This window comes from Hippopotamus amphibius, chromosome X (assembly GCF_030028045.1).
Source record: "Hippopotamus amphibius kiboko isolate mHipAmp2 chromosome X, mHipAmp2.hap2, whole genome shotgun sequence".
NCBI classification, from domain to species: domain Eukaryota; kingdom Metazoa; phylum Chordata; class Mammalia; order Artiodactyla; family Hippopotamidae; genus Hippopotamus; species Hippopotamus amphibius.
The window spans coordinates 27,244,354-27,268,060 of NC_080203.1; the positions used below are offsets into that span (position 1 = coordinate 27,244,354).

The following is a 23,707-nucleotide window of genomic DNA, read 5'->3' on the forward strand; positions in this document are numbered from 1 at the left end:
ATCTCCAGGTATTTTTAGCTCTTTTCACTTGAGGTGATCAAATAGGCTGTTGGGTACTGATTATCACATATTTTAGGCGTGATCTGATTAACCTAAGGAGAATAGATCAGCAGCTTTTGGGAGTCTAAGGCATTCCAGAGATGTGCTACATGCATTGGCAGATTTGTATGACTTTTAAGCTATATGGCAGCCCTTCTTCTTTGTCTTTTTCACAGTTATCTACAGATGCACATTCAAGAGGTTAGTCCTCAGCCGTTTCTAAAGTTTACCATCTACCATAATTTGTACACATAAAGATACCTTAGCAGTCATTCTACGAGTTAAATAAATGTCTGAATGATTTTTCCATGCTTCTGCTATTTTTATTACTAAGTCTCATTGCAAAATGAATAGCTGATACTCAGCTCAGTGATGGTTAATCTGGAAATTTAATAAATATAATCATTATAATCACTGTGAAGTAGATCAATGTCTAGGCCCTACCTAGACAGTTTAGTCGATGGCGGGGGCGGGGGGAGGCTACCAGAAGAACTTATCAAGGTGGCTTTTGACTGTAAGGGAATCTTATGTCATGTGTTCCAATGACATCATTATCATAAGGTTGTTGTGTAGCACCGTGCATTTATCTAATGATGAGTATCCAAGAAAAGAAGTATATTTTAAAAGTAGTGTCTGGTGGTCGATATTGCTATCTTCACTTGAAAGAGGGAAGAACAGAGGTCCGGAGAGGTCAAGCCACATGTCCAACTTTTAAGAAGTCATTGCCAGAGATTGAATTCTCAAGGCTCCAATCCTGTACTCTATCCACTCCTGTCACTCAGCTGTGAAGCCATCAAGGATTTACTATAAGCAGAACTAAAAACAGCAGGACCTCCTTCACTTATGATGTGCCAAAGAGATAAGGTGCAATCACTTGACAGAATGGATTGAGGCTGATTACATCTGAAGGACAGGGGCCAGATGATTTAAAAGGACTTTTTTTTTTTGGTCCATGCCTAAAATGACTATTAACGTACTTCATTTAGAAAAAAAATGCTGTGAAGATGTTTCACTAATTCCCCTGTTCTGACTATGGTATCCTTACTGACTAGCTGATAAACATTTTCATTGGATGAGCAGAGCTGATGATATTGCTTCTGTCTAATTAGCGACTCTTCATTGCCCTTTTGTACAGAGGCACTCCATTTTCTGTCCCTAGTGTTTTCTAAGCACAAACATAGACTTTACTTTTCTGTATGAAACCTTTTAAACATATCCAAAAAAGTGCAGAAAATATAAAATGTATGTGCCCACAAGCAATATTAAACCAATATTAACATCTTGCCACATTTGTTCCACAGCACTCTTTCTTTTTAAGGAAACATGTTAAAGACCTCTGTAAAGCTCTACCCGCTCCTTTCCTTCTCAGAGTTAACCAGTTACCATTGCAGTTTCTTCCTCTGTAAATTGCCTCATTTTGCTTTTTCCTATTTCTTCTGAGTAATGTGTTTCTAACTGATTTGTAGGAATTCTTTATATATTCTGGATACTGATCCTTTGGCAGCTGTATGCATTGAAAATATCTCCTCTCAGTCTATGGCTTGCCTTTTTACTTTATGTTTTTGTAACGTTTTCCAGTCTTTTTCTTTTATTTCAATTTTCTGATGGAAAACAGATTATGGAAAACGTAGGTTCATACCCTATTAAGAGAGAGATGCCTTCTGTAAATATAATTGTTTTGATCTTCCTGTCTTCCATATAACTTCCAAACTTAAAAAAAAAATCCAGTTCAAATTCTAAAACGATTACCACATCTCTGTGATTACAGAGCAAAATAAGATTAATTTTGGATTGTACTGATGTGGTGCACATTTATTTCTTTTCCTCTTGGTCTTTCTGCTTCAGCACAAAAGCTAATTGCTTATGCATTCACCAGGCCCATCTGCCCAGTTGGAGGAAGAACCTCTCTACCTAGCTAGAGAACTGCTCTTCTTTACAAGTTTGACGAGCTGGTATGCCTGGGGGACATGTCTGAAGTCTCTCTGCTCATGTTTTATCCTGTTTGATTTCATTTTCTTTAAGTGTGAGCAATGTATTTTCTGTTTGTGAATAACATTAAGGAGCATACTTTTCCAATACACATCTGTAAAATACAAAATGTTTGGCAATGTGTTTTTGGTTTTTTACATCTAACTACGCAGCAGTAACATCCCTCTCTGCAATGTTGCAAAACTCTTTCTATGTGTTTTTCCCCCTGTCTAACATATAATAAAAATAATGCTGTGTTTAAAATGTTTTTCCATTGTCATCATCCTTGTGAGTTTCAGTAATTCCCTTTTGTTATCCCATAGGCCCAGTAGACATTTTAGATATGGAAGAGGCCGTGTCACATTCACTCAGATTTGATTGTTTCAGGTTCTTGATGGATGGTAATATGATATGTTTAGCGGCAGCATTTATGTGGTTTGAACATAACCCATTTTACACTTCACTGATTTTCACCAGGCAAGGAACATTTCTGCCTTTGTCTCCTACGCTGATGGAGCCATATTCACCTCTTTAGACATAATTGCCTTCAAGGGAAAGAACTACGGTTTTTTTTCAACTCCGTTTTATTAGAAGTATGTGTCACTGAAGCAACCGATCAGGACATGATAGAGAGAATAAGATCTATGTGCTGTAGTTGAATGGCAAAACCTAAGGCTCAAACTGCGTCTAGATTATACCTGGTTGAGGTAGGTGAGCAGCCCAGGAACATGACCTGATTAATATCACAAGTCATGGGATTAACAAACTGGAATCAGTAGAGTAAGAGTCCAAATCCAGACAGAGAACAAGGATCCAGACAATGCTTTAAGAGTGACAAAGATCCAAACTTAGAAAGCCAGGGCAGTAGGGAGTAGAGCAAAGATAAAATAACAGCAAATCAAGAGATTGCATGGAGACTGTTTTCTGAAGTGTTTTAAGTCTGATTCTAGGATGTGGGACATCACAGGAGACTAATGCTAAATCCAAATATCAGGAAACTGTCTACTTTTATGAGAGGAGCAGTTCAATAGTCAGGCAAATAGGTGGTGCAGAATATTCAGGTGGTTGTACTGCATTTTTAATCTATATATTTTCTAGTGCTTGGATATACAAGAGGTAAAAAAATTACAAGAAAAATATCTCTCTTCTCAAAAGCATAAAGATTTTATTATGCTTATGTAGAGATAAAGGGTAGTGGTTAGACTGATTACAAGTACTCTAGTGAGGAGTGGGAGAAGGAGGGAAAAGGCAGGAGGAGAAAGAGGAAAAAGAGACAAAATTTTTGAAGTTAGGGTTGTAAGAGAGCTGGGAGAGAGACTCAGACACTAATGATGAAGAGGGTTGTAAAGGACCTGGAGACAAAAGATAGATGGTACTTTGAAAGGGGGGAAGGGTGTATTTTCCTACAAAATCACAACTAGATTTATCATTTGTGTACATATGTACTCTTCTGTACAAAGTACTGATGTGGGCCTAGGAAATGATATATTTTAGACCACAGTTCTTAAAATCAAGTTATGTTGAACATGCTTTACTGGTGTGACATGAAATTGTAATTTAAAATGTTCACCCGCTTATCCCTTAAACCAATATCACTAAGCCACCTGTGGTCCATGGAAAATCATTTTATTGGCAAAGTCATCGTGAGCCTTTCCAGAGCCCACGCTATGTATTTTAAACTCAATTTCACCCCCTCCAAAAACATCCCTATTGTGCATGCAACAGCTGTGCCTCTTTCCTATGTCCTTGAAGCAACTTTTAATGAATGGCTAAGTGGGATGATTCCCCTGAGGAGTGATATTCCAATGATCATTTTTCACTTCTGGAGCCCCATTTTTGCTGTTATTTCTTTAATTTTAATATTTCTCATTACCTTGAATCATTTATGAAGGTAACTCTCTGTGCCAACTCTTAGTGACCAGCAAACTGAAAACAAATCAGTGACCTCTTAGAAGCTAATGTCGGAAATGTGTCCTATTGCTCCCAGTAGGATGGGAAATATTAACACTTAGGGTAAGATGTTAATAAAAACTAGAGTCGAATGTTGTAATGAATTCATTCGTCGAGCAGAAATGTATTTTAACATTTTGTAATATATATAAAACATTTATAAATATCAACTAATGTATATTTAATGAACATAGCAAGGATTCTACTGCCTAATATCCAAAGATTATATTTCATAATTATGATCTGCTCACTGGGCAACATTTTACAGATGAGAGGTCATGGCTGGGAAAACAATTTCTAGAAGCATAAGCCCCAAATGTACTTTTCATAGCATTTTAGCAAATCAGATTACTGTATTGACCCATGTTCATCTCTATCCCTTAATTCTGAAAAGGAAATAGCCTTTATTATTGTTGTTTTAGCCAGAAGATATTTACTGAGCACCTCGTATGTGCTGAGGAGTCTTAAAGGACAGACGGGAGTCTAGGTCATGAAACAGGGTTGACCTTTTCAGGCAGTGGGAATCACGTGAAAAAACCCAAAGGCATGAGAGCATGGAATTATTGGAGAAACTAAGGGCAGCTTAGTTTACCCAGAACAAAAGGTACCTGTAGGGGAGCTGAGACTAGAGAGGTGGGCAGGGACTACTTTACCATGGGCCTTCCTTCTTTGTCATCTGTGGAATTTGGACTTCATTCTGAAGTCAACGGGGAGCATGCAACTGACATGATTGCATTTGCATTTCATAAAGCTAAATCTAGCAGCAGCTTGAAATAAAGACTTGACTGAGGGATGGTTAAATCTGGAGGCAAGGAAGCCAATTAAGAGGTGGTTCCATTGATCCAAATGAGAAATAATGATTTGGACTAATGCTGTGGAAGGTGAAATCAGGTGACGGAAGAGGCAGCGTGGTGTGAGCATGGCCTTGGAGTCTGGCAGAAATAACTATTAATTCCAGCAGTTACCATTTACTATCTCTGTGGCTGTTGGAAAGTTATTAACTTCTTTGGGCTTACAGTGATGTGGCATGGTGCCTGGTGTGAGCTTTCAATTAATAGTTAATATTATTTTACTATTTGGATGGTACGATCTACAGAGGTTGGTAACCAGTTGTACATGGGGGTTGAAAGAAAGAACATAATCTACAATGACTCCTAAGTTTTCCCTTCAGATAAAATTGTCAGTGGCAAGCAAAGCCCCTGAGAAGTTGAAGAGTGGTGTAAATGGTTGTTTCTCAATAATGAGAGGAAAAGTATACAATCGTATTTGTACATTTGTATTTGGGGACATGGCTTAAAAATAGCAACAGTGGCTGGTGACTGTGGGGTAGAGAACTGGGGATAAAAAGAAAAGGTAAGCAAGAGAGATGGTAATGAGTTACTCTTCGTAGAAAGCTAATGGATGGTTTTAAGCATGCAAGTAATGTACTAAAAGTATAAGAAATATTGTATGTCATAGAATCATAGAATTTTAAAGCCAAAGTGAACTGTAGAGTCCATCTAGTTCAATTACCAAACCTACAACTCCAAGAATCCACTAAGCCCATAAGCATCTCTACTTGTGGTTCACTCAACTCAGTATCACCTGGGTAGAGCCTTTTTGGAAAGTAAGGTGGTGGTTTTCCATGAAATGCGTCTCCAGACTTAGAGGGATCATTTGATAACCACTCATAGATCTATCATTGAAAAGTGTTGGTAAAAATCTCTTGAGCTGATTCAGCCTGTGTTTAGAAGTTCATCTTTCTCTCTACCAATTTCACCTGTAACGTGTACCTAACTTTTAGCTTTTGGCTCTTGGAAATTTCCACCTATCAGTACAGGACATAAAATTTCTATGAACTTTCTTTCAGCTACTTTTATTTTTTGCTCTTTCCATAAAAAATGTCCTTTGATGGCCAAAAGGCACGTCACCAAAACGTTTTTTCCTATTACATCTAATAGTGTCGATAACACCTAACGTGTTTATTGCATACTTACTATCTGCCAGACACTGTTTTAAGTGCTTTGTGTATACGAACTCCTCTAATCCTTACCTGAGATAGACCCTATCATGATTCCCATTTTACATAAGAGGAAACCAAGGCCAGAGAACTTCAGTAGTTTTTCCGAGGCCATACAGCTAGTAAATTGCAGAGCCTATATTCAAATGCAGGCAGTGGCGGTCTGACTCCAGAGCCAGGCTCTTACCCTCTCATCACACTAACTAATATGTTTTGCTGGCTAAGAAACAGACACTATTTTGAACATTATACAGCACTGTTCTACTCAAGTATAATTATAACTCCCTTAATAATATTTATTTCTCTCATTTTGCCTCTGCTAAGGCCTTCATCCAGGCATTTATTTCTGTTTTGACAATTGCCTTAAGATGCATATGTTTTCATTTGTTCTAATTTTGTTTAAGTTTTTTATTATGAATATATGCCCAGGGCAACAGCAATGGTTGTATTAAAGAAAAGGGGGGGGGGGATAAATAAGTAAATAAGCACCCCCCCCAGGATCTCCAGGGATTCTAGAATGTGATAAAGCAAAACACCGTTAAAAATTCATACTAGTAACTTGTGTTGTATATTATGCATGGCAACTAAACTTTTTAGTGTCTTGGCAAAACCCTGGGGCAGCAGGGAGGTACCTCAGAGCACAGAAAGTACATTTGAAATGGTAATGAGAAGTGAGCTGTGTGACAAAGTGCTAGTCAGTGAAATATTTCTCTGAGACAAACATATATTTGGAGAGGTTGGAAAGTCATTGACTGCTGCCATATCTTGACCCATTTTAAGGTTTTCCTCCCCACCACCCATGCTGTGCTTAGGCGACTTCACAGGGCACGATTTTCATAATACAATAAATACCACTCCATTTGAAGGTTGGTGCTAACATGTTGCATTATTAGCTCTCAGAATGGGAATTTAGGATTTCATTGTTTTAAAACAGCAGATCCTATATTCAGGTACTTCCAAGGTTTAGAATCCTTGAAATACTACTCTGTTTTGAAGAAAATTCCAAAGTTCTTCCTCATCATGCCTTAGTAGACTATAATGTGGCTTTTTCTCTGGACTGTTGGATAAACAGTGCGTGAAGTTCCTTACATAACACATTTCTGTTGGTACAAAGTTCATGAAAGTCTCAGCCTTCTGGTTGCTGATGAATAAAATGTGATAATGAAAAAGCAGCATCTTACAAATTTTCAAGACTCATTGAGCAGCATTTCTCATCACACGCATATACAGTTCAATATGCAGGGAAGCCTGTGGGATGCTGGTACAATGAGCTGCCTTAAATCAGCTGGCACTTGCAGACGTTCTAGGTTTTTGTTCAGAACTTTTGAGCAAGAGATTAGGAAAGAGAGGCTGTCTAAGGAAGCTCTCAGTTCAGGCCCTAAGAAGAAATTTAAGGAAGGAGAAGCAGAAGGCTGCAGTGGACTGTGAAAACTAAAGAAACAATCTCCAGAGATAGAGCACTCAGGGGACAGAGAATGAAGTTGTGAAAATGCTGTGTTGGGAACAAGGGAGAAAGTCAAGGGACATACAGACCTTCAAAAAATTGTCCTTCACTAAGACAAAGACAACTAGGGACTTGTCCCGTGCTAAATCATCACAGCCTGTTACCCCCAGGAACTCCAGCTCCAGACGAGAACACCTGAGAACTTGGAACACAAACAAAACCAGTCTGGACTCCAGTGTCTTGACATGCATGTGATGTGCTCTTTGGTCCCCTTGAGAGGGCTTGTGGAGTTCAGTATCCTAACTTGGTAGCCAGCCTTGTGTGTATAAGAGGTGGGATTGGTCGTGGCTAAGCTCAACAGCCTGTTTAAGAAAATGCCTTGAATTTTTTCATTATTCAAAGACCATAGGCCTTCATCTGTCTGGAAACGAATGAGGTCACTTGGACATCAGTGCTCAGATTTCCCTAGCATTCCAATAAACACTCATAGGTTTTCCCTGCAATTTGCAGGATCACAGCTTCTCACTGCCTTTGTCTCTCCAATTATTTCTGCAATCACTGAGTACCTTACACACTCAAAGCCAATCCTTTCACGGTTTTCTGCTCTGGCCTTTCTATTGCCATTGCCGCAACTAATGCTGCATTCTTTACGTAGACGGTTTCCCTTTCAGGACTCCTAATGTCACCCACCCCTTCAATGTACCAAACTCTACCACTGCTTCTCAGCCCTTGCTGTGTTGCCAGAAGCATAGTATGTTCCATACAGAAGTGAGCAAATTGTCCCTCTCCCCTATTCCGTGTCAATTTTTGTCACCTGGTCCCTGAAGCACACCACTTACTTATGCTCAATCCTTCATGAACACAGATCATTCCATTTTGGTCAGCAGCCCTTATTAACATACAGGCTCCCGGAGCCAGGCGGAGAAAGTGTGTTATGTCAGGCCAGCCTCAGTTCTCCATCTCTAACCCCCAGATATCCCTCACTACAAATTTCCGTACAATACATGTACTCAAAGATCTTTCCCCCCTACTTCCTCTCTCATTCATTAATGCAGATAAACTCCCCTGGGAGTTGTGATATTTCCTATGCTCACTCTCAGTTTATGCTGTCAGGACCATCTAAGCACCTAACTTGGGATACCTGGTACCATGGATACTTACTATGTTTGACGGACTGGGGCCAAATGATTTTTTTTTTTTAGGTTTTATGTGCCATTTGAAGAAACATAAGGAGTGAGTATTTAAGAAAAGATGTCTGGGGTTTTGTTTTTGTTTTATGGGGAGGTGGGGTAGAGGTAGCTTGTGATGAATATTGCCCACAGATCAAAACATAATAAACTATGTAACAGCTACCACACAACTGTGAGCCCAAGAAGTCCTAACTTTTAATTACACAGGGTGAACACTTACAGGAAATAGTAAAGAGGTCTGAACTGAGCGATTTTCACCCTCCCCTTTGAATCTTTCACCCACTAGCTTTTGTTGCCTTGGACCTTTTAAAAGTAGAGGCCACTGGTCTTGTATATGATGCCCCTGAGGCTTGGGATATCTTAGTTTGAAGAATGTAATGTCTTAGAGGACACAGACTGTGTCTCCTGTGTATCTTTCCATCATCTAGCATGCGTGTACTCTCAATGAATATTAAACAATAAGGTATGACCCTCTTAACCATGAGAGATGATTCCTCGTTTTGAGATGATGTGCCCTGGGAATAAAGAATGCTTCCTTCATTTTCCATGGCTGTCAAACTGGCATCTTTCATCAACACTAAATTCCCTTTTAAGTAGTGGAATGCCTTACACAGTTTTAACAGGAAATCTCTCAGCACTTCTAGCTATTTGTTGAAAAGAAAACAACTCTTTTTTTTTTTAGATATATCTTGCAGAAAACCATTTCCCAAATAAAATACAAAAACTTGGTATCATATTTAGAGGGAAAGAAATAAGCCCCTGAATCATAGTGCCAGTTTCATGTTTTCCTTAATGTTGCAAAGGTGATTATTTTTGCCATAATCTCCTTCTGGCTGTTAGCCCAGGATGGCAAGCTGCATAGTGCCTTGTTCAATAAAAGAGAAGGGAGACTTTCTTGAGGCCATTTTTTCAGAGGATCTGTACATATGTGTGTGGGAAGAGTGTGGGTAGAATCCTCAGGACAAAAATTCCCATCTACTACTTTCATAATAATTCATGAAAAAATGGAGTTCTATCACTTGTTATTAATTCAAGCCCTGGGAATATACTCTAATCATCAATATTGTTTCCAAACAATGTATAAATATCATGGTGTTTTTCAAGTCATCAAAGAACTTACATTGTGATTTGTTCCCTTTCTTTCTTTCTTTCTTTCTTTCTTTCTTTCTTTCTTTCTTTCTTTCTTTCTTTCTTTCTTTCGTTGGGAGTCTCTGTTGGTTCAGTAAGGAGAGGAATGGGTACATGTAGAATCGGTTAGTTCCTTGCCTTTGGCCTCTTGGATAATCACTCTTTACGTTTCTTTTGTCTAATCAAGTGTGTACTGTGTGAAAAAGAACAGTTTGTTTGAAAAGGGTCTAATTGGCATGAGCTGCTGATGCTGTCACACTGAAGTCCTGCTGACAAGGCTGAGGTTGGCAGAGAAACAAATAAAAGCAACTGATAAATGTCAGAAGTGAGTTGTAGTAAAACATACTGTTTGTTTAATGTTGATAAAAGGGCAGGTGGAAAGTACATCAAATTCTCTTCTCGGAGAGTTCTTGACTCATAAATTGCAAATGCTTGCCAGAAATTAAATTTATGTCTTATTTAGTCGTGGCTAAAACAATTCGATAGTGAGTATACTAGGAGTGTAGCACATAGCAGGCCCTGCTCATATTCCATGCTTGACTCTAACAGATCTGAGAATTATGAAAAATGTGTTTCAAAAGAATGATATTCTAATGTATCCTTTAGCCATTATAAATACTTAGATTTTAATATCAGAGCAGAAGGACTGTAGTATTCCAGAAAATAACCCTAGAGTAAGATAAGTCACTGTTTGAAATGAAAATATCATTGGAAAATGTGTGTAAATGGTTGTTAATCAAAGACTGTTTTTCAATTGATTTGATTTACTTTTAAATTTCTGAGATCTGTTACCTTCCATTCTGATTGCTCTGAAATTGACCATGACTCCTAATGTTTTATCTTAAGTTTTTAATTTCCTGCTTTCTTTATATCATCTGACAATACTAGCACTGGGGCCCTTTCTATTTTAAGGGTCACCTTCTTCTGAAATATATACATATAAAAAAAAGGATTGACTTTCTATGTGAATAATAATTTACCTTTTTTTACCTGTTTTTTTAAGTCTGTGTTCACTATATTGACTTTTCCTAAATGGGAAAATCTGTGACTAGTTAAATCAGGCCCAAAATATTTTAAACTGCATGTTAATTTTTTGTTAATGCAGTGAGGCTATACAATAGCCTCTGACTTGGCATTATAACCAGGCTCTTCTCAGGATAATAAGGGCACACACATGCTGCTTATCTGACTGACACTTTTTTCAGAAGCAGGAGATAGTTTTATTGACTTTGGTGTAAATCCCATAGTCAGGTCTTCCTTCATATAAAAAATAATAATGTGAACCTTGGCTGTTGGGAAGGTCACAGATTTTGGATCTGAGCCAAACATCTAGGTTGTATTTGGGGCTCCCAAGCAAAATTTTCACACAAGAATTCCTCAGATTGACTTCATCACAACATAATCGCATTTCACTCCCTCCCAGGTTTAGTGTGAGAGGCTCCTTTGTGGCATGGGGCTGCTTGGGCAGTATTTACACTTTTATATTGACTACCTGCAAGCCTCTCAACTAGAAAGTGAAAGTCATCCAGGTGGGCTTGATAACAATTAGAAAACCACCTAAAATTTTTAGCAAATTCACTTTTCTTGCCTTGCTTTGCTCTTGTAAAGAATCTGCAATTTGGCTGCTCACTTCGGCAGCACGTATACTAACACTGGAACTATACAGAGAAGATGAGCATGGCCCCTGCACAAGGATGACACGCAAATTCGTGAAGCGTTCCATATTTTTAATGAGGTATCACCTCACACTGGTCAGAATGGCCATCATCACGAAATCTAGAAACAATAAATGTTGGAGAGGGTGCGGAGAAAAGGGAACCCTCCTGCACTGTTGGTGGGAATGTAAATTGGTACAGCCACTATGGAAAACAGTTTGGAGGTTCCTTAAAATACTAAAAATAGAACTACCATATGACCCAGTAATCCCACTCCTGGGCATATACCCAGAGAAAACCATAATCCAAAAAGAAACATGTACCATAATGTTCATTGCAGCACTCTTTACAATAACCAGGACATGGAAGCAACCTAAATACCCATCAACAGATGAATGGATAAAGAAGATGTGGCACATATACACAATGGAATATTACTCGGCCATAAAAAGGAATGAAATTGAGTTATTTGTAGTGAGGTGGATGGACCTAGAGTCTGCCATACAGAGCGAAGTAAGCCAGAAAGAGAAAAACAAATACCGTATGCTTATATATACATATATACACTACCAAATGTAAAATAGATAGCCAGTGGGAAGCTGTTGTATAATACAGGGAGATCAACTCAATGATGGGTGAGACTTAGAGGGCTGGGATAGGGATGGTGGGAAGGAGGGAGGGGATATGGGGATATATGTATAAATACAGCTGATTCACTTTGTCGTACAGCAAAAACTGGCACAACAGTGTAAAGCAATTATATTCCAATAAAGGGCTTTAAAAAAAAAAGAATCTGCAATTTGGAGAGAAGTGACACATTTACGCTCTTTGAAACAGCACTAATGTAAGAAACAACCAAGGGATGTTGCCGTGTACAGAAGTGTGACCTTCACAAATATTGGTCCTGTCAATAAAACAGAGTCCAAACCTTTGATGTCAGGTGACTTTTAAAAGTTTTGGGTTTTTTTCTGATTTTTGAGGAAATAGATGATCACTAGAAAATTAAGAAAGCATGGAGCAGTAAATTTCAAAAATACAGAAAAGTATAAATGTGGAAGGGGGGAAAACTGTTTTCCCACAACTCAGAAGGAACAACTGTCAATGTTTTGGCTTATTTTCTTACAGATTTTTCATTTTTTATTTTTTTATTTTTTAAAGATTTATTTATTATTTTATTTTTTTATTTACTTTTGGCTGCGTTGGGTCTTCGTTGCTCTGTGCGGGCTTTCTCTAGTTGCGGCCATCGGGGGCTACTCTCCGTTGCGGCGCACGGGCTCCTCAGTGCTGTGGCTTCTCTTGTTGCGCAGCACGGGCTCTAGGGGCGTGGGCTTCAGTGGTGTGGCTCGTGGGCTCTAGAGTGCAGGCTCAGTAGTTGTGGTACTCAGGCTTAATTTCTCCGTGGCATGTGGGATCTTCCTGGACCAGGGCTTGAACCTGTGTCCCCTGCATTGGCAGGCGGACTCTTAACCACTGAGCCACCCAGGAAGCCCCTCATTTTTTATTTAATGTGTATCATATTTTTATATAATTTCTTGCCTTTTGTTTAACACTAGTCACATGTAAGTTATAATACCAGTAAACAACTTTTTGGAAATTATTTTAATGGCTCTATCATGTTCTATAATTTACTTAAATATTCCCCTAATGCTGGATACTTAGGGTGCCTCCAGTTTTCCAGTATTCTGAATAATTCTACACTGACCTGACTACTTTTTTTGCATGAATTTTTTTTGCATGAATTTTTGTATACATTTCAGATTGTCTCCCTAAGAGAGCTTCCAGCAATAAAATAATAGGTCAAAAGAGGAACATTTTAAAGATTTCTGTTATTATGGTTTCAAATTAATTTCCAGAAAAACGTAACTAATTTATATTATGAACAACAATGTATGAGAGGACCTGTCTCATTACTCACTCTCCCCAGCACTGTTTTAATATTTTTTTAATCTGTATTAATTTTGTTGGTAAAGGGTTGTTTTGTGTTTTAATAACCATTTTTGCATTTGATTAATTTTCAAACTAATATAAACTTGATGACAGATCTGCAGGCCAGATCTTGCACCACAGGCTCTTCCTCAGGAGGTCAGACATTTTATTTACAGTAAAAATTGCCTATTAAGTATTGCTGCATATTTGAAATGATATAAAAAGTATACCGTGCACATATATTTTATGTCAGTTAAATGCAAAAACATGGTTAATTGGGGATTAGGAAGGTTCGGAAGGAAAAATGCTTACATAATTAATGCTCAATTCTTTTTTTCTTTTCATTCGTGGATATCATAGCCCATAGACTTAAGAGTAAAAATGTGCAGAATTTGTCATCCTGAATTGTTTGGATCTTTTGGGATTGATATTTTCTGCCCAGTTTTCTAAAGAAAGTTGACTTGTGTGAAAGAGAAACTTGTCCTTTTCTACCTGTTAGAATATCGTTCAATTCAAAATCAGCCTATAGTATAACAGTATTTTCCAAATCTTCCATTGTCTACTTTCTGGGAAGAACTTGAGAGACAAAAATGTTAAGCATAGTCTTTCCTGCCATGGAGTGTTTTGCTTTGGTTTGGTGTGATTTTTGTGTCCAAGTCTGAATATGCGATAAATGTTTTCATTCAACCAGACCTGGAAGCATGGGTAGAGAGAAGAAATTAACTGTATATGGTAATAATAATAATAATAATATTTTCCTTACTTTCTTGTATTGCATCACCTTCCGATTTCATTTTTTTATTTCAGCAGAGGTAACGTCTGTGTAATGAGAAAAGAATTTCTGTCCTTTTTAAAATTTTATTTTTGGTAAGGAAAAGTTTGGGATGTGAAATTAGTTTGTTTTTTGAAATCCTCTAGTCAGAAAAAAAAAATACTGTCCTTTAACAATAACATTATTCTGGCCTTGAAGTATGGAAGGAAAGAAGTAATAATGCAGGGTTGACATATATACACTATTGATACTATGTACAAAATAGATAACTAATGAGAACCTACTGTATAGCACAGGGAACTCTACTTAGTGCTCTGTGGTGACCTAAATGGGAAGGAAATCCAGAAAAGAGGGGATATATGTATATGTATAGCTGATTCACTTTGCTGTACAGTAGAAACTAACACAAAATTGTGAAGCGACTATACTCCAACAAAATTTTTTAAAAAGTAGTGATGCACATTAGTAATATCACACATTAAATGGATTGTGTTTGTAATTTTCAGAGTTACATCCTGCTATTGCTTTATTTGGACATGATAAGAACAACCTGGCAGTGGTTTAGAGCATGGACTTTGAAGCCAAACAGACTCAGAGTTTCAGATTCTTATGCCGCCCCTTACCAGCTGTGTGATCTTAGTTTAAACACTTGGAAACTAAGTTTTCTAATCCGTAAAATGGAAATAATAGTAATTCTAAGACTGGGGGTGAAAATTATCAGAATTAAGTACACACACATTTCATTACAGGCTGCCCGTGTAAAGGCACGTATGTGATCCTCCCTCTTAAACTTATGTATTTGGTTCTTCTTTCTATCACGTGGCAACTAACCCCACTTCATGTGTTTCTTTTGTGGCCCTCCATGAAGTGCATGAAAAAAAAATGTCTAAGGTGGATATAGCAGCTAAAAAAAAGAGATGCTGACAGGTACGTACAGAGAAGCCTAGTCCAAGACATTTGCTTCATTTACCTTTTAAAATTTTTTTTTAATTTTCGGCTGCACCGTGTGGCATATGGGATCTTAGTTCTCCAACCAGGGATTGAACCCCTGCCCCCTGCATTGGAAGCATGGAATCTTAACCACTGGACCGCCAGGGAAGTCCCATTGCCTCATTTACCTTTAACTGGCTGAGCGAAAGAAGCAGCAATTTTATTTTTAAAACTTTTTAAGAAAAATTTTGACAAAAGCAAACTCCTCTTAAAGTATCTTATTAAGTAATTTATAAGTATTTTTACCCCCACATTTTGTGCAATTAGGTATAAATGAAATAAATGTAATGTGAGGGAATGACGAGACATAGAGACAGAAGTCCTATAATGGAGGTCCAGTTAAATGCATTAGGGGATCTCTGTACAGCAGAACATTATGCAGCATTAACCCTAATGCTTTAGAAGACTAATGACATGAGATATTTATCATGATGTGTTAAGTGGAAAAAAAGCTAACTATAAAAGTGGCTATGTAGTGATCATGATTTCTTGGAAAACCTAGTTATATATATTTTAAATCAACCAGAAGAATGTCCACAAAATTGTTTATGATGGCTGTCTCTGGGCAATGAGTGTATGAAACCTACATTACTTTTATAAATTTAAAATATTATTTTCGGGGAAAGGAAGAAAACGAACTCTGTAAAGATAGTATATTCCCATACTAGCCTTTTAGGCTCACAGATAAAAAACCATTATTTCGTGTTTTACACTGTCTTTTCATTTTCCCCTTAGCCTGGCACAGGGAATTAAGAAATGTTATCAAATAATGATATATCAAAGTACAAAGAAGAAAATAAGTTTGTTAGATTGTTTGGTCAAACTTTCCTATTTTACATTGCTTTAGAATGGTAGGGAAAAAAAATAAATCTCAGCCCAAGATCTCATGTGCAAATTGGTAAGCATACTTATCTGTTTCTGAATAATTTCTTTGAAAATTTCAGGTAAATTTCCACTTTTACCAATACCTATTGCTCTTTAGTACCAAATATAACATGTAGGTCTCTGCCATATTGTAAAAATGATGGTGGCACGTGAAGACAAGTAAAAGAAAAGCAGCTTACTGTAACACTGTAGATTTTCTACTCAAAATGGTTCTTGGCCTATTCAGCGCCTGACTCTACTAAGCTTTTGTAAAGGGACAAAAGTTGTCACAAAGGAGCACTTTTGCCACAATCCAGTTAGGGCTTGGTCGTAAGTGAATGTAAACTCTTTAAGGTAACTACCATGCATCCTTTACCTTTTTTGATGCTATGAAATGCTGGAAACAGAAAGTAGCATAAGACATAAGATAGCAAGGTAATAGGTAAAAGTTGTTTTGAGGTCAAGTTGTTATTGATTCTGAGACCTAGATTCTCTTCTGCTTCTGTTGCCTATACAAATATGTCCTTGCTCCAGGCTCATTCAGCTACAAGAGTGGATTATAGACAAACAGCATGAAGCTCAAATGTTTCAGTCCTTCATTCAGATAAGTAATTCTTGAGAAAGGCACAGTACTAGCACTTTAGAGGTTACACAGGAGAATAAGACATGAACTCACTCTCATGAAGTTTGCTCTGGTAGAAGAGATAAGACATACACAAACAGAACTTACTTTATGAGGCTAGAAAATGAGAAGTCCCATGAGAAAGGAACAAACAAGGTTATGTTCAGCTAGTGGAAGCTTGGAGGTAAATAGGGAAAAGATTTGTGAAGAAGTTGCATTTCAGTTATAACCCAAAATATGGGGAGCATTTTGACACAAATAGATGGATGTAGTAATAAGCTCTTTAAACAATTTCTGGTGTGTAATAAGTTTCTTAAGTTTCTGGCGTATTTGTACATTTGTTAGGGTAAAAGGCTTAGCTGCTGTAACAGAATGACCCAACAAAGAAAATTATTGCATTCTCATGCAACACTCCAAGGTGGGTGAGCAGACACCGCCACTGCACGCAGTCGTGCAGAGACCCAGATTCTTGTCTTCATGTTATTCCATCATCCCTAAGGCCACTGTTATCATCTGGATAGTTGAAACTGCTCCTACCACATCCTAATTCCAGCAGGTGGGAAATTGGAAAGAGTGGAGGAATAAATATACTTGCAATGTGTTAAGGCTTCCATTGGTGAGCACATGGTCACTTGGCTGAGTTGGGGTTAGGAAATGTGGTCGCTGACTGGTCAGTCATGCCATTTCTATGACTGGTACTAAGAAAGAAAGAGAAAACAGATTTTGGTGGATAGAGCTTGTAGTCTCTGCCACAGCTATTATTCCTTTTGCACAGTACACTATTATTACCATGCCATAAATGGACCATAATAATCTGAGATGGCTAGTCCATCTCCCTAAGCAGTGAATTTTCTATTATGTAAGTGGCTCAAGCCCAAGATATTCTTGTCACTATTTCTATGGAATAGGATCTAAACCATTCCCAAGCCTAGCTCAAGCTATCGCTGAGTAAACTTCCTTAACTGCTTAAAGCTCATATCTTTGCCCCGAAGTATCAGGCTGTGAAGCAATGGGTTATGAAAGAATGAATTACAAAACCAGTGCATCCACCTGTACCGAATGCCCTGCTCTTTTGATTAATTCATTTCACAATAGAGTGGCAAGGGAAGATTGGTTGAAATGTTTTATTCTATACTAAATTCATCTCCTTTGCCTTTTAAAAATCACTTATAGGAAAAAATCTTCAGCAGTTCATCTTGAAATTTCAAATAATAGTTCTCTTTTTGTGAAATATTTTATAGCAAATTAAATGGATAATAATCAATGTCATGGGAAGTTTATAGCTTTCACAATATGTACTTTTCTAATTGTCCTAATTTTTCATGGTCATCCCAGATAAGAAGTAGCACATCATCTCATCCAAGCTTGGGAATTATACCAATTGAGTGCTGTGCAGAAATGTCTATTTTTAAGCAAATTTTCATTCTGTATCCTGTTGACATAATGATTTATTTGTAACTCAGAAATGGAAGGACAAGAAGCCACCTGCCTATAGTGATCACTTGTCTTACGGAATTTTAATTGCAATGCTAATTCAGTCTTAGACAGTCAACTAAATGATAAGTACAAGATATTGATAAATGACAAATAAGGGAAGTATTTAGTAAGTTACTGGTAAATCTGTTTTATCTTAATGTGTTGAGAAATTTGAAAATTAGTAGAAGGAAATAGGAGCATATTTATGAAGTTTTATAAATTAATGCAGTGCCCCAGATACTATTTGAGAGGTTGTAGAGGGTTATATAAAGGAGGAAGAGTGAACTCAGCCTTTGGTTGATCTTCGCCTTTATCGAATAGAAGGGAACATATACTTACTCAAAAGGACAAGGAAATATGTTAAGTATTAGGTTAGGTGAGAAGAAAAGAACTGGCCTGTAAGGCAGGAGATGTGCCTTTCAGGATATCTGCCACCTGAGTATGTGACCCTGAGCAGGTTTCTGCTCCTTTCTAGGCCTTAGTTTCTGCACCTGCAATATGGGAGGTTTGCATTAAATGGACTATGATCCCAATGAAATTGTGTGGTTATTTGAATATGTAGCCATATTCTTTCTCTCTCTTTTTTTAAGCTCTTTATTGGAATATAATTGCTTTACACTGTTGTACCAGTTTTTGAGGTACACCGAAGTAAAATCAGCTGTATTTATACATATATCCCAGTATCACCTCCCTCCCGCGATTCCCTCTCACCCTCCCTGTCCTGGCCCTCTAAAGCATCACCCATCATCAAGTTGGTCTCCCTTTGTTATACAGCAACTTCCCACTAGCTATCTATTTTACATTTGGTAGTATATCTATGTCTGTGCTACTCTCTCACTTCTTCTCAGCTTCCCCTTCGCCCCCCACACCCCCCAACCCCGTGTCCTCAAGTTCATTCTCTACATCTGCATCTTTATTCTTGCCCTGTTACTGGGTTCATCAGTACCATTATTTTAGATTCCATATATATGAGTTAGCATATGGAATTTGTTTCTCTCTTTCTGGCTTACTTCACTCTGTATGACAAGACTCTAGGTCTATCCACCTCATTACATATAGTTCCATTTCATTCCTTTTTATGGCTGAGTAATATTCCATTGTGTATATGTGCCACATCTTCTTTATCCATTCATCTGTTGATGGGCATTTAGGTTGCTTCCATGTCCTGGTTATTGTAAAGAGTGCTGCAATGAACATTATGGTACATGTTTCTTTTTGGATTATGGTTTTCTCTGTGTATATGCCCAGGAGTGGGATTACTGGGTCATATGGTAGTTCCATTTTTAGTATTTTAAGGAACCTTCAAACTGTTTTCCATAGTGGCTGTACCAGCTTATGTTCCCACCAACAGTGCGGGACAGTTCCCTTTTCTCCGCACCCTCTCCAACATTTATTGTTTCTAGATTTTTGGATGATGGCCATTCTGACCGGTGTGAGGTGATACCTCATTGTGGCTTTGACTTGCATTTCTCTAATGATTGGTGATGCTGAGCATCTTTTCATGTATTTGTTGGCCATCTGCATGTCTTCTTTGGAGAAATGTCTATTTAGGTCTTCCACCCATGTGTGGATTGGGTTATTTCCTTTTTTGGTATTAAGCTGCATGAGCTGCTTGTATATTTTGGAGGTTAATCCTTTGTCCGTTGTTTCATAGGCAACTATTTTTTCCCATTCTGAGGATTGCCTTCTAGTCTTGTTTATGGTTTCTTTCGCTGTGCAAAAGCTTTTAAGTTTCAGGAGGTCCCATTTGTTTATTCTTTTTTTTAAATTATTTTATTTATTTATTTATTCATTTACTTATTTATTTATTTTATTGGCTGTGTTCGGTCCTCGTTGCTGCACACGGGCTTTCTCTAGTTGCGGCGAGCAGGGACTACTCTTCATTGTGGTGCACGGGCTTCTCACTGCAATGGCCTCTCGTTGCAGAGCATGGACTCTAGGCACGTGGGCTGCAGTAGTTGGGGCACATGGGCTCAATAGTTGTGGCTCACAGGCTCTAGAGCGCAGGCAAAATAGTTGTGGTGCACAGGCTTAGTTGCGCTGCAGCATGTGGTATCTTCCTGGGGCAGGGCTCGAAACCATGTCCCCTGCATTGGCAGACGGATTCTTACCCACTGCACCACCTAGGAAGTCCCCCCATTTGTTTATTCTTGAATTTATTTCCATTATTCTAGGAGGTGGGTCAAAAAGGATCTTGCTTTGATGTATGTCAGAGTGTTCTACCTATGTTTTCCTCTAGGAGTTTTATAGTGTCTGGCCTTACATTTAGGTCATTAATCCATTTCGAGTTTATTTTCGTGTATGGTGTTAGGAAGTGTTCTGATTTCATTCTTTTCCATGTTGCTGTCCAATTTTCTCAGCACCACTTTTTGAAGAGGCTGTCTTTTTTCCATTGTATATTCTTGCCTCCTTTGTCAAAGATAAGGTGCCCATGTGTGCGTGGGTTTACCTCTGGGTTCTCTATTCTATTCCATTGATCTTCCTTTCTATTTCTGTGCTAGTACCATACTGTCCTGATCACTGTGGCCTTGTAGTATAGTTTGAAGTCAGGAAGCCTGATTCCTGTGTTTCCTTCTCAAGATTGCATTGGCTATTCGGGGTCTTTTGCGTTTCCATACAAATCATAAAATTTCTTGCTCTAATTCTGTGAAAACTGCCATTGGTAATTTGATCGGGATTGCATTGAATCTGTAAATTGCTTTGGGTAGGATAGTCACTTTCACAATGTTGATTCTTCCAATCCAAGAACATGGTATGTCCCTCCATCTGTTTGTACCGTCTTTGATTTCTTTCATCAGTCTTATAGTTTTCTGCATACAAGTCTTTTGCCTCCTTAGGCAGGTTTATTCCTAGGTATTTTATTCTTTTTGTTGCAATGGTGAATGGGAGTGTTTCCTTAATTTCTCTTTCTGCCCTTTCGTTGTCAGTGTATAGGAATGCAAGAGATTTCTGCGCGTTAATTTTATATCCTGCTACTTTACTAAATTATACTAAACGCTAGCAGTTTTCTGGTAGAATCTTTAGGGTTTTCTATGTATAATACCACGTCATCTGCAAAGAGTGACAATTTTACTTATTTTCCAATTTGGATTCCTTTGATTTCTTTTTCTTCTCTGATTGCTGTGGCTAAAACTTCCAAAACTATGTTGAATAATAATGGTGAGACTGGGCATCGTTGTCTTGTTCCTGATCTTAGAGGGAATGCTTTCAGTTTTTCACCATTTAGAACGATGTTGGCTGTTGGTTTGTCATATATGGCTTTTATTATGTTGAGGTAATTTCTTTCTATGCCCATTTTCTGGAGAGTTTTTATCATAAATGGCTGTTGAATTTGTCAAAAGCTTTTTCTTCACCTATGGAGATTGTCATATGGTTTTTATCCTTCAGTTTGTTAATATGATATATCACATTAATTGATTTGTGTATATTGAGGAATCCTTGCATTCCAGGGATAATCCCCACTCGATCCTGGTGTATGATCTTTTTCATGTGCTGTTGGATTCTGTGAGCTAGTATTTTGTTGAGGATTTTTGCATCTATATTCATCAGTGATATTGGCCTGTAATGTTCTTTTATTGTGACATCTTTGCCTGGTTTTGGTATCAGGGTGATGGTGGCCTCATAGAATGAGTTTGGAAGTGTTCCTCCTTCTGCAATATTTTGGAAGAGTTTGAGAAGGATAGGTGTTAGCTCTTCTCTAAATGTTTGATAGAATTCTCCTGTGATGCCATCTGGCCCTGGGCTTTTGTTTGTTGGGAGATTTTTTAATCACAGTCTCAATTTCCGTACTTGTGATTGGTCTGTTCATATTTTCTATTTCTTCCTGGTTCGGTCTTGGAGGATTGTACTTTTCTAAGAATGTATCCATTTCTTCCAGGTTATCCAATTTATTGGCATATAGTTGCTTGTAGTAGTCTCTCATGATCTTTTGTATTTCTGCAGTGTCACTTGTTACTTCTCCTTTTTCATTTCTAATTCTGTTGATTTGCATCTTCTCCCTTTTTTTCCTGATGAGCCTGGCTAATGGTTTCTCAATTTTTTTTTATCTTCTCAAAGAACCAGCTTTTAGTTTTATTGATCTTTGCTATTGTTTCCTTCATTTCTTTTTCATTTATTTCTGCTCTGATCTTTATGATTTCTTTCCTTCTGCTCACTTTGAGGTTTTTTTATTCTCCTTTCTCTAATTGTTTTAGGCGTAAGGTTAGGTTGTTTATTCGAGATTTTTCTTGTTTCTTGAGGTAGGACTGTATTGCTCTAAACTTCCCTGTTAGAACTGCTTTTGCTGCATCCCATAGGTTTTGATTTGTTGTATTTTCGTTGTCATTTGTTTCTAGGTATTTTTTGATTTCCTCTCTGATTTCTTCAGTGATTTCTTGGTTGTTTAATAGTGTATTGTTTAGTCTCCATGTGTTTGTATTTTTTACAGGTTTTTTCAGGTAATTGATATCTAGTTTCATGACGCTGTGGTCAGAGAAAATGCTTGATATGATTTCAATTTTCTTTTTTCTTTTTAAAAATTTTTTTTTTCAGCAAGCTTGTCCTTGTCCTAGTTTTTTTTTTAATTAATTAATTTATTTTATTTATTTATTGGCTGTGTTGGGTCTTCATTGCTGCACACGGGCTTTCTCTAGTTGCTGCGAGTGGGGGCTACTCTTCATTGTGGTGCACGGGCTCCTCATTGTAGTGGCTTCTCTTGTTGTGGAGCATGGGCTCTAGGTGCGTGGGCTTCAATAGTTGTGGCACATGGGCTCAGTAATTGTGGCTCACGGGCTCTAGAGCACAGGCTTAATAGTTGTGGCGCATGGGCTTAGTAGCTCCATGGCATGTGGAATCATCCCAGGGCAGGGCTCAAACCCATGTCCCCTGCATTGGCAGCAGATTCTTAACCACTGCGCCACCTAGGAAGTCCATGATTTCAATTTTCTTGAATTTACCGAGGCTTAATTTGTGACCCAAGATGTGATCTATCCTGGAGAACGTTCCATGTGCACTTGAGAAGAAAGTGTATTCTGTAGATTTTGCATGGAATGTCTAATAAATATCAGTTAAGTCGAGGTGGTCTAATGTTTCATTTAAAGCTTGTGTGTCCTTATTTATTTTCTGTTTGGATCATCTGTCCGTTGGTGTAAGTGGGTTGTTAAAGTCTCCTACTATTATAGTGTTACTGTCGATTTCCCCTATTATGGCTGTTAGCATTTGCCTTATGTATTGAGGTGCTCCTATGTTGGGTGTGTAGATATTTACAATTGTTATATCTTCTTCTTGGATTGATCTTTTGATCATTATGGAGTGTCCTTCCTTGCCTCTCGTAATAGTCTTTAGTTTAACATCTAATTTGTCTGATATGAGTATTGCTACTCCAGCTTTCTTTTGACTTCCATTTGCATGGAATATCTTTTTCCATCCCCTTATTTTCAGTCTATATGTGTCCCTTGGTCTGAAGTGGGTTTCTTGTAGACCACATATGTAAGGGTCTTGTTTTTGTATCCATTCAGCCAGTCTGTGTTTTTTGGTTGGAGCATTTAATCCATTTATATTTAAGGTGATTATTGACATGTATGTTCCTATTACCATTTTCTTAATTGTTTTGGGTTTGTTTTTGTAGGTCTTTTCCTTCTCTTGTGTTTCCTGTTTAGAAAAGTTCCTTTAGCAGTTGTTGTAAGGTTAGTTTGGTGGTGCTGAAT

The 23,707-nt window shown here is 37.8% G+C and overlaps 1 protein-coding gene and 1 non-coding gene across 5 annotated transcripts in view; both read left to right on the plus strand.

Annotated features, from left to right (window-relative positions):
* TENM1 (teneurin transmembrane protein 1) overlaps positions 1-23,707 on the plus strand; it is a 538,104-nt gene that overhangs the window by 114,586 nt on the left and 399,811 nt on the right. The window lies entirely within an intron of this gene.
* LOC130842837 (U6 spliceosomal RNA) lies at positions 11,341-11,447 on the plus strand. The gene has a single exon (XR_009050609.1). It is a non-coding gene; the product is annotated as a U6 spliceosomal RNA (small nuclear RNA).